This window comes from Equus asinus, chromosome 5 (genome assembly GCF_041296235.1).
Source record: "Equus asinus isolate D_3611 breed Donkey chromosome 5, EquAss-T2T_v2, whole genome shotgun sequence".
Taxonomy (NCBI): Eukaryota; Metazoa; Chordata; class Mammalia; order Perissodactyla; family Equidae; genus Equus; species Equus asinus.
In genome coordinates, this window is record NC_091794.1 from 51,268,785 (window position 1) to 51,279,552 (window position 10,768).

General features: G+C 45.1%; 1 protein-coding gene across 20 annotated transcripts in view; it reads right to left on the reverse strand.

The window, feature by feature from the left end:
- The window catches only part of LOC106834680 (EGF-like and EMI domain-containing protein 1), a 586,744-nt gene extending 576,485 nt beyond the window's left edge, over nucleotides 1-10,259 (reverse strand). For 17 of the 20 annotated variants that reach the window (XM_070509516.1, XM_070509522.1, XM_070509520.1 and 14 more), the window contains exon 1: nucleotides 8,817-9,241. The gene's annotated coding sequence lies outside the window, so the exon portion shown is untranslated. Of the gene's footprint in view, nucleotides 1-8,816; nucleotides 9,242-9,558 lie in introns of those variants that run through there. The other 3 variants (XM_070509525.1, XM_070509519.1, XM_070509515.1) reach the window with 1 other exon arrangement.
- Between the last annotated feature and the right edge of the window lie 509 nt (nucleotides 10,260-10,768).

Here is a 10,768-nt window from a genome sequence, read left to right on the forward strand (position 1 = left end):
ATTCAACTTTCCTAAGACCTTCCACAGCACTTGCCACTCCCTCTTTCCTTCTTCTAAGGTAGTTTATTAATCTCCTCGTTAGGTGATTTTACATCTGTCCTCTTCTCGTATATTAAAATTTCTCAGGTTTCCTTCTTCAATAATCTTTTCTCTTCATTTTTATATATACTTGTCTCCTGCCTCCTGTCTTCAACATCCACATAGAGCTCTCGCCCAGACACTCTCCCGGCCCTGGACCCATATGTGGAGTTTCTCCAGCACAGCTCCATCTGAAACCCCACAGACACATAAGTGCCCACATGGTCACTGCTGACCTCATTCTCTTCTCTCCTAAAACTCTTCCTTCTCCTGTGTTTCCGATTCTCTCTGTTACTCAGAAGCCACCACCAGTCTCTCACTCCCTCACTTCCACACATTCATCAACCCCTCTTGCTACTAATCTTTCGAATATGTTCCTTTCATCACCACCACTATTTCTTTATTAGACTCACACCACTTCCCCCTCTACTATAGAAACAGCCTCTTAATTGGGCTCCCTGCCCCTAGCTTCTTCCCTCTCCAGCCAATTCTTCATTCCAAAACACAAGTCAGATTAGTTACTCCTCTGTTTTCCATCGGTCAGTTCCAGGCTTCTCATTGGTCCACTTCAAAGTCCAAATTTCTCAATTTGATATGCTAGGACCCTCCTGAGCTACCCTCTCTCAGCTGCCCTAAACTCATCTTCTGCTATGACCCCCTTCATATTCTTCCCTCCAGACATAACATTAAGAAAATGATGTCCTAAAGGGGAGATCTTGCCTCCTCTTCTTGCACATGCTCTTCTCACCAACTAGAACCCACTGCTCCATCACCACCTTTACCACCCACCTAACCTCTTCTCAAAAAATCAGGTTAAGAAAAATAAACTCTTGAAAACCTACACTGAGGCCCTGGACTCTTTCTTTCTTCCAGCTAGGTTACATGTTCCAGCTTGCCAACTTTTTTTTGGTAGGCTCTGGTATGTTCTTTGGTCTCCCCTGGGAACTATGAGTTGATCAAAGACAGAGGATCACCTTATCCTCTCTGTATCCCCAAAGCCTAGCAACGTAATTGGCCCTGAATAAATATTTCTAGAATAGAAGTAACAAGGAAAGAAATCAGCCACATATTAAGCAAGTGGGTTAGCGATTTGATTTCAGCTTCAGAAGAGAAAAGACAGATACTTGGGATTTAAACACAGCCTCTGAGGTCAGCTCACCAAACCTCTGTGTTCATCTAGTTCCAGAGTCTTCTCAACAATTGAAACAGAATGGGAAAATCAAATGCTGGACTCAACAAAATAGAACAAAACTAGATTTTAGCTTTAGCAAGCCCATACTGCTGAAATTGGGAAAGAAAATATTAGGGGTATTGGGAGACAATTCTTCAAGTGTCTTGCATTTCTACATATCTTGTGAAGAAGTTTTGATGGCTTTTCTTCTGGAAGGATGTTTGTATAGCAAACAGCCTTGGAAGATTTAGAGAGTGTCTCCTGACAGGGCTGAGAGCAGAGTTGTTTCCTGAGCAGGATAATAAAGATGATGTCTCCCTCTAAGGGCAAAAGTTGGGCAGGTTTGCTAGCAATCCCCTTATAATTGGAGATTTTTTTTAAGACCTTGGCTCTTCAGTTGTGACATAAATCAACTATGTGCACAGTATCCATTTGGGCCACTTCTAAATGCCCCCATGGAACTTAGGGGTGGGGAGGCAGGGGCAAGGGAAGCCAATGCAAATATGAAGCTCACACTACCTGCTGTAGAGTGACTAATAAAGTCCTTTGTCTCTGACCCAGGAGTCTCATGTCTTCTATTAGCAGCTATGAACTATGGCAGGCTAACTTGTTAGCTTGCAGGTAGAATAAGATCTTAGACACATCATAGTTCTTGACAAGGAGAAGAGAACTAAAGACAAATTTTAAAAATTGCTCAGTAGGTGTTTATAAATTGAATAATGCCAGAAAGATATGATTTTGAATACAATGTAACAGTTATAAGTACAGATTCTAGAGTCTAACAGCCTGGGTTCATATCCCAGCTTTTAGACTTATTAACTACATAAACTCTCCTGAGTTACATACTCATATGCAATTTCTCCAGAAAACCTTAACTTCTCTGAGTCTCAATTTTCTTATCATGAAATGTAGATACTAATATTACCTTCTGATGGGGTTGTTCTGAGGATTAAATGAGTTAAAATATGTAAAGTACTTAAATTGTTCCTAGCATATAAGTGCTATTTAAGAATAAGATTTTGATGCTTGAACTTCATTCTACAGATAATCAAAAGTTTTTTGCTTTTTTTTTTCCGTGAGGAAGATTGTCCCTGAGCTAAGATCTCTTGCCAATCTTCCGCTTTTTGCTTGGGAAAGATTATCCTTGAGCTAACATCTGTGACAATCCTCCTCTATTTTGTATGGGGGATGCCGCCACAGCATGGCTGATGAGCAGTTCATAGGTCCACACCCAGGATCCAAACCTGCAAACCCTGGGCCACCAAAGCAGAGCCTGCAAACTTAACCCCTACACCACTGGACTGACCCCTAATCAAAGCTTTTAAGAAAGGAAATTATGTTACTAGGTCTTTGTTTTAAAAATCAACTTTGAGTTCGAATCCTGGGTGCAGACATGGCACCGCTCATCGAGCCACGCTTAGGTGGCATCCCACACGCCACAACTAGAAGGACCCACAACTAAGAATATACAACTATGTACCGGGGGGCTTTGGGGAGAAAAAGGAAAAACATAAAATCTTTAAAAAAAAAATCAACTTTGATTAAAATTAAATAGTCTAGGCAGCCGGCCCAGTGGCTCAGTGGTTAAGTGCACACGTTCCACTTCGGCAGCGCAGGGTGCGCAGGTTAGGATCCCGGGTGCGGACATGACACCGCTTGGGAAGCCATGCTGTGGTAGTGCAGCAAAAAGAGGAGGACTGGCAGCAGATGTTAGCTCAGGGCTAATCTTCCTAAAAAAAATTAAATCGTCTATATAATAAAAATAAAGAAGAGTGAGAGAATATGAAAGAGAAAACAAAGAGACAATTTAATAGTCTCGGAGTGAAAATAGCACTGCTGGGCTTGAGTGTTGAAGAGAGGACAGAGAACCAATTCGAGAGATGTTTCATTGCTAGTGTTTACAGGACTTGGCAACTGAAAGGAATATAAATGTTAACTTAAATTTATTCAATTGTCATATACAAAGGCCTTTTCACAATCATCTCACCTAAAGCTCATGATATAACTACAAGGTAAACTGGGAGAAAAGTGACAGATACAGATTTCAAATATGAAGGAAGGGGAAGATGAGCAAAGTACCTAAGAAGGAGAAAATGTAGAGGGAGACAATGATGACTAGAGATGATCTACGGACGTTCTGAGTCTGAAACCCATGGAGATGATATGTCTCTAGTTGAAAATGTAAGTCTGAGGCTCCGAAGAGAGTAGGGGTAGATGTGCAGATCTGGGTCTCATCAGAAAAGAGCACATGCTGGAAGCCAGTGGAAGGAAAGAGATAAACCAGGTTAACGGGTAAAGAATGGGAAGGGAATAAAGATAGCAGGTGGGAGAATGCAGGGGACAGTGCAACATGAGAACTACAGATGATACCAAATGTGCAGAGGAGAAGCACAAACGAAGAAGCAGCAAAGTACGAAACAGGAATAGCCAGGAATATCACATACTACAGAAAAATGAGAGTAGGGTGAGTCTGAAAAGAAGGCCACTCTGAGAAGGAATTTTAGTAGAGGCCACACTGTAGCAGGTTAAAGGATCAATGATAAGAAAGGAAGCAGCATCAAAGAGCTGGTCTTGCGAAACTACAGGCAAAGCAGAGAAGAAGCAAGGTCAAGACAGATCTACATATATAGACACAGACATACCACAAACATGGAAGAGAGAGATGCAGAAAGGGAGACTTGGACACATTGGGGAGAAGAGGCAACAAGAACAGTAGAAAGGAAGGAATTGGCAATAAAAGAAAGAAAAGAGATGACGGACAGAGAAAAGTTTTTAAAGACAGGATCTGGAGTGTACAGGGAAGGGATTACCTTGAAAAAAGAAAAGATTGGGAAACTTATTCCCAGCAGACACAGAAGAAAGAAAAGTAAAAATATAGGAAAAAAATACTGAAGCCAAGGATGGAAAGCCTGACAAAGTTCATATAATATAATGCCAATATCATCAATAAACTACGGATTGAGGTTGATTGCCAAAACCACGTGGCAAAGGTAAGGTTCAGGTCTACTTAGGGCAATAGGAAAAAGTGCTACTGTTAAATGTAAGTAAACAGACTCAGACTAAGTAGGAAGAGCAGGGAGCCTGGTAATCTGAAAGCCCAGGAAAGAGAGGTCAAGGGCAGAGGGACACCACAGGGAACAGGGATTAGAACGAGGCCTCTGGAATCAGACAGACTGGACCCAAGGCCCATCCCTTCTCAGCTACGAAACTTCACGCCAGTTCCTTAACCTCTCTCTGCCTTGGCATCCTCATCCGAAAAACAGAGATGATGGTATTATCTACCTCATATGATTGTTGTTATGATTAAGGCTTTAAGAAATAGAAACTTCTGGAAATAATGCCTTACCCATAGAGAGCACAGCCTTCTCTAGCTCACTTTATGCTCATTTTAGTGTGGTTGATCTCACAAGAAAGAAAAATATTTTTGAACTAATTTACAAATGAGCAAATGATGGACTACCAGCCATGATTAAATTTTTTGTAAATTTAAAAGTGGACTGTTATTAGCCCCAGACATCTTTAATTGGCTCAATCTCAGGCTTTTTCATAAGGAAAGTAAAAAACAAAAACAAAACAAAGTGAAACAAAGTCCAACATGGTGTGCAGTGCAGGAGACAACTTTGTCATTTCCCCTTCACAGTTCTGTATTATTGTAGCTTCTTGCCTTTCTCTACTTCTAAATTTATTGATTCTTCAAAAATCTAGATCTCTGCCACTCTCACCACAAGCTCTCATATCAGCTACAGACGGCCAACGTGAACCATAGGTCCATATACAGCTGAGGGAAGCAGGAGTGGGATGGATAAACAGCATCACATCAGACACATCTGGGATGTGTATGTCAGACTGCCTATGTTGGATACTTGCATTAGGGAATGGACGTGAGAAGTCCTAAACAGTATAGGAGATTGCTGAGTCACCAAGTGGCCACACCTTTTTAAAATTCCCCTCAAGTATCAGAGAAATCTCAAGTCCCTGAAGCTTAAGCCACTGGATCTGCCTTTATGCACTTCTGCTGGCATGATACCTGCAACACTTCCATGTTGACTACTTTTCATCATGTTGTATACAATAACTATGCACGTGTTTACAAGAGAGCATTACAAAGGATAAATTTTAATAGAGTATGTTACAGCCAGTCACTTTCCTTTGATGTCTCAAAGATCTGGAGTAGAGTTTATTTCCTTCTATGTAATCCTTCAGAAAACATTTGCAGAGTACCATGAACATAAGTAAACTCTTCAATATCCCTTTATCAAAATGCCATCACCAGTTACAACTCTCCAATTCGTAATGCACTTACCAGCGATAGTTTTCCCCTCTCCACAATTCCCAGTCTAAGCCTAGCCCATCATTTTAATAGCCTACAGCCATGAAAGAGCAGGAGAATTTCTAATGAAGAATCTCAATGAAGAGGAGAATAATCAGACCTTCCTTGCAAGGAACTATCCTACCCATTACACAATAATTGGCACCCCAACCCCCTCCATACCCAGCACCAAATGTCAATAGAGCCCTGTAGCTTTTAAAACAATCAAAAAGGCCCCACATTGGAGCCAGTCAAGGGCCTAGCGGTTAAGTTTGGCAGGCTCTGCCTTGGTGGCCCAGGTTCCAGCACAGACCTAGACCACTCATCTGTCAGCAGCCATGCTGTGGCGGTGGCCCACATACAAAAAGAGGCAGATTGGCAGTGCATGTTAGCTCAGGGCAAATCTTCCTCAGCAAAAAGAAAAAGTAAAAGAAAAAGCCTCACAGGGTTCTCAATACCCATTGGGCAGAAGGTACCAGGGCCCCCATGAGAACCTCTAGTAATGATAAAAAGAAGGTCTGAAAACAGAGGCTGGGCCTGGGTGTTCTGAAATGGACCATATTTGTTAAGAACTTCAGCACTGGAACTCAAACTACCTGGATGCAAATCTTGTGAATTCTGGAGAGTGAATTTAACCTTACTGTGTGTCTTTCTTCATCATAAATGGAGACAATAATAGTTCCTGCTTTGTACGGCTATTTCCAAGATAAAATGAAACAATACATGTAAGTTAGCTAGAAATTTGCCTTGCATCTAAATAGGAATTCAAATGAATTAAGTATTATCTGTGATTTCCAATGTCTACTCACATAGTAGGTACTTAGGTACTCTTTGTGGAATACTGATTTCATGAATTGCCCTAACCTTAGTCATACAAGGTTTCCTAAATGTGTTAAGACAAGGTCACCAGACAGATCAATTATCATTAGAGTTTGAGCATCCATTTTGTCACACATCTTTTGCTTTGTTTATAAAATTCCCTTTGAAAATGAGCTTACCTGTGGAGGAATGTACCATAAATACAACGCCTTAAATTTAGGCTGACCGCTATTTATTTGCACAGTCATTTCCTCTTTTCAGCTCCAAAATTTGCTGAAGTACCAGATCAGCTGCATAAAACTTTTACCTGTGTTAATGACCTATAAGTGCCAGTCAGTAAGATGATGCATCCTCATTAGTGGTCCTCACCTCATTAGAAGCCTGCTCTCACTGATAATGGACCTCAGAGGTCAATAAAAATCTCAGGAAGAATTCTCTTTAATTTAATAGATGGACAGGTGTGTGGAAGCCCAGTGCCATACGTGGTTATATTCCACATGCCCACAACAATTGCAAAGGCATCTACAGAAGCCTGGCACGAAATCCCAACATGGTTCCTGCTGAGGAAACCATTAAGTCTGATACCTGGGAGGACTAAATACAAACTTGATTGGATTTTTCCCATCCAGATTTCAGGAAGTACTAAGAATCATCAGAGTGATCTCAATAATTCCCCAGAAAGAGCATCGCTATTAAATAGCCAAGAATTTATATTGGTTTTAATATGTGATCTCATCTTACCTGATAAATAAATGAGCTGAGGCGGCAGTGTCCTTTAGAAAAAATGCAATGTCATCCTTCCAGCCTTTTCAACAAAAGTATCAATATTGAAACACGAGGTAGAACAGTTAAGCAATGTCAAAAGTGATGCAGTATTTCTGTTATTTCTCAGTGCCCCCCACAAAGGGATTATTTGGTCTCATACGCATGGGTGTCTTTGTGACTACCTAATGCCAACCCAGAGCCCACTTGAATAACAGCACTTGTACGGCTAAGAGCATTGCTAGCAGGCAAGCTTGCTAAAATGCAGTTTCTAAGAAGCGAAGGCTTAGGTATGCACAAGCTATCCAAAGTCAGATGTGTTTTCTGAGATAAACTGGAAAGGAAAAGGCTAAACCAACCTTCTCTTCAAAATAAACAACACACATCTTATCAATGCAAGAAAAATCGCCTACCCAGAAACTCCGTTCATTTCTGCCAAATACATATTTACAAACTACATAGGCAAGAAGTTGTTCCGTGATGCCACCAACACCCTGGCCAACTCTCAAGATTTATAGTTAGTGACATTTGCAGGAACCAGGTAGCAAATTGAATCTCACAGAAGAAGTATGAAATATGGAAATGCAAAGCGAACCCAAAAAAGAGTATTTTTCTTACAAGAAAATGTAAAGCCCCAGAAAGGTGTAGATAGCTTTGTGTACTTATCTAAACCATTTTTTATTATAAAATGTTCACATTTCAGAAAATCAAAGATGATGCAAAGAAGTAGCAAAGATATTTAAATGTTCAAAATACTCTGGTGTCTATTCATAACCGTTCGAGAGCAGAAAGGAGAATCAGAATTCGATGTCTTCTCTCTCAGACGGTTCGATGATGATCCCCCCACGCTACAGAATTCAGTGAAAACTTCACCAGCCAGTCAAGCCGACCAGGCAATTTGTAAAGACCTAGACTTCCCCTGAGCTTCTCATTATGTTCGACACAGTGACCAAGAATTAATATCTCCTAGCCTTCATCTCTTCTAATCTGGAAATGAAACCATGCCCCATTCTCCGAAGACGTGCTTCAGTCGTCTTTGCACTCCTCAGTTCTCTCCTAACAAGGCTAGCATCTAAGTGGCAGCACATTCAGTCCTTGACATCCTCGTCTCCCCAGCTCCTCACTTCGGCAGATGAGCTCTCATCAAACCTGTGGAATAATCCACTCCTTCGGACTCGGAGATACTTCTCAAAAAAAAAAAAAACGTACACGAACTCATCGGTCTCCGGAAAGAACGTGTCAAGAAACTCCCTGTTCAACATGATTTCCTTCAAAACCCTTTCAAAAAGTGAACTTGTCATTAGCCAATTACTCTTCCAAACAGGAAATTAACTGAAACACACACATACACTCACACACCAAGCACACACCCAAATCTGGGGGAAAATTCTGTCAGTTGCTGAGAAAGTATCAGTCAGGTGGAAAGCACACAGTCCCGGTCCCGGTGTCTGCTCCGGGGCTGGCGCTCCCGAGGACGCGCTAGGGACAGCGCTCCCTCTGCGCTCAGCCTGGGACAGCCCGTAGCGCCCGCCCGGTGCCTGCCGGCAGCTCCTGCCCTCCATCCCCTCCCGGAGGGAGCGGCCCCCGCCGCAGGGCCAGCAGCGCGTCTGGGGTGGGGCGGAGGCGCACGGGGACCCGCTCTCCCTACGCGTCCCGGAGCGCGCGGGCGCCACTTACATGCCCGGCCGGAGCTGTAGGGCGCTGCCTGGCGGCCACCCGGCGGCCACCCAAGCACAGAAGCACCGGAGCCACAGTGGCGAGGTCATCTCGGCGGGGCGGAGCAGCTCCAGCCGCAACCCAGGCTGCGCGCCGCGCGCCACGCCGGCTCCGCCAGTCCGAGCCCGCCGCAGAAGTTGGGCTCGCCGGGCAGAAGTTGGTGCGCGGGGCTCTCGGGGCCGGCGAGCCGCGTCTGTCTACGGAGAGCGCGGCAGCAGCTCGGCCCACCAGGCATCGCCGGCTCCTGAGCGCGGGAGGAGCCGCCGGGCGAGCCCCCGAGGCGCAGTGGCCGCCGAGCTGCGCGCCCCTGCTCCGCCGGGAGCGACTGGAAGCCAGCGAGCCCGGCGGCCCGCAGCCCCCGCAGCCGCGGTGCCATGGAAACGCGCTCGCCGCCCTCCCGCCCCGGCCCTCCGGAGCGCTTAAAGAGACAGCCCCGCCGCCACCACGGGCTCGACGCGTTGCTGGGCGTCCCCACCCGCCCCCTCCTCTCCACCCCGCGCGGCTGGGAGGAGGCGCGGCGGGGGCCGGACGCTGCGGGCTGGGGAGGCAGCGAGATGCAAAATCAGGGGCTTCGCTCAATACTCCCTCCTAACTCTGCTCCCCACCTCTTCCTACCCAACCCCCCCCACCTACCCATCCAACACACACACCCAAACCCCGCCAAAGAGGAGAAGCAGCTCCAGCGTTCCCCCTGTACACCAACCTGCTCAGAACCAAACCAGCTGTGCATCTGCCACAAGCAGAGACCAAAGGAAGGCGGACTTTTGATTTTCATTCCGCTCGCTGCCACCCCGAGTCTCGAGAGTCGCTCAGAACACAGGCTGGGGGAGGTGTGTTTGAAGTGGGAACGAAACGGCAGTTGATTGAGTCAAATCTCCTGCCAAATCGACAGTTGCAGGACACATCGTCGCCTCGTCCAAAAATCCTCGTTACTCAATGGGATAATCTCCCTGCATTTTATTTGGCCACCATCTCACGCCCTTCAGGCACCAGAGTTATAAGGAGAAGGCAACGCTTTTACAAACCTACTCCCACCTTGCCTTCGAACCAGCTCCTCTTTCCCAAAATTTACGGAAGAGCAGCCAGTTGGGAGTCCCCGCAGCCCTCCCAGAAGGGACAGCGTCTGCTCGGAACGGGAAGCTGGGCTGCGGTGCTGGCCCGGCTGCCTGGGACGCGCAGCCAAGCGCAGCGCGGTCGCCAGCAGCTCCGGCCGGAGGCAATGCCTCTGCCCGGCGCCAGCTGCTGTCTGGTAGGCCACAAACCTCTGGAGTCTGTTTCGAGAAAATAAAAATCTATGGTGCATCGTGCCCTCCAACAAGGTCGGCCCAGGCTCCGAAGCCATAATCTGCAGTTTAGCCCCGCAGAAAATGGATCAGTCTGCAGTGGCACAACTTTTTTCTTTGATTCCTAAACTTGCTAAAAGTGGCTCTCCAATGACTCATGCATTGTCAGATACTTAAAGCGGTACCACCTGATTTCCTCAGTCCTGGGAGCCCTAAAATGGTCTTTCCCAGTGGTCCTGCCGAATTAACCATCTGGCTCTTAGTTTCAGTCTTCTGAGGCTTTGTTCGCCTTTCTTTTCTTTCTGCGTTTTCTGCAACCAAAGAAGCGATTGGGCATTTGCAGGAGGAACTGAGGAGCAAACTTCTGGGCTTCTCTGAAAAGAAAGAAAAAGGGGAGGGCGACACAGAACCACCACTCCTGAATTCGTTAGCGTTCTGGGACTGAGCCCTTCTGGGTTTGTGGAGTTGGAATTCACACCACCCTGCAGTGTCTTCTATTTCTCTTAGTCATGTCTATATTTTTTACTTTTGTATTGAAGTTTAACTTAAAGTGAAAAAATCATAAATATCCAACTAAATGATATCTCTATCTATTGGCAAATATCTTTAACAAACAGAATTTTAGAGCCA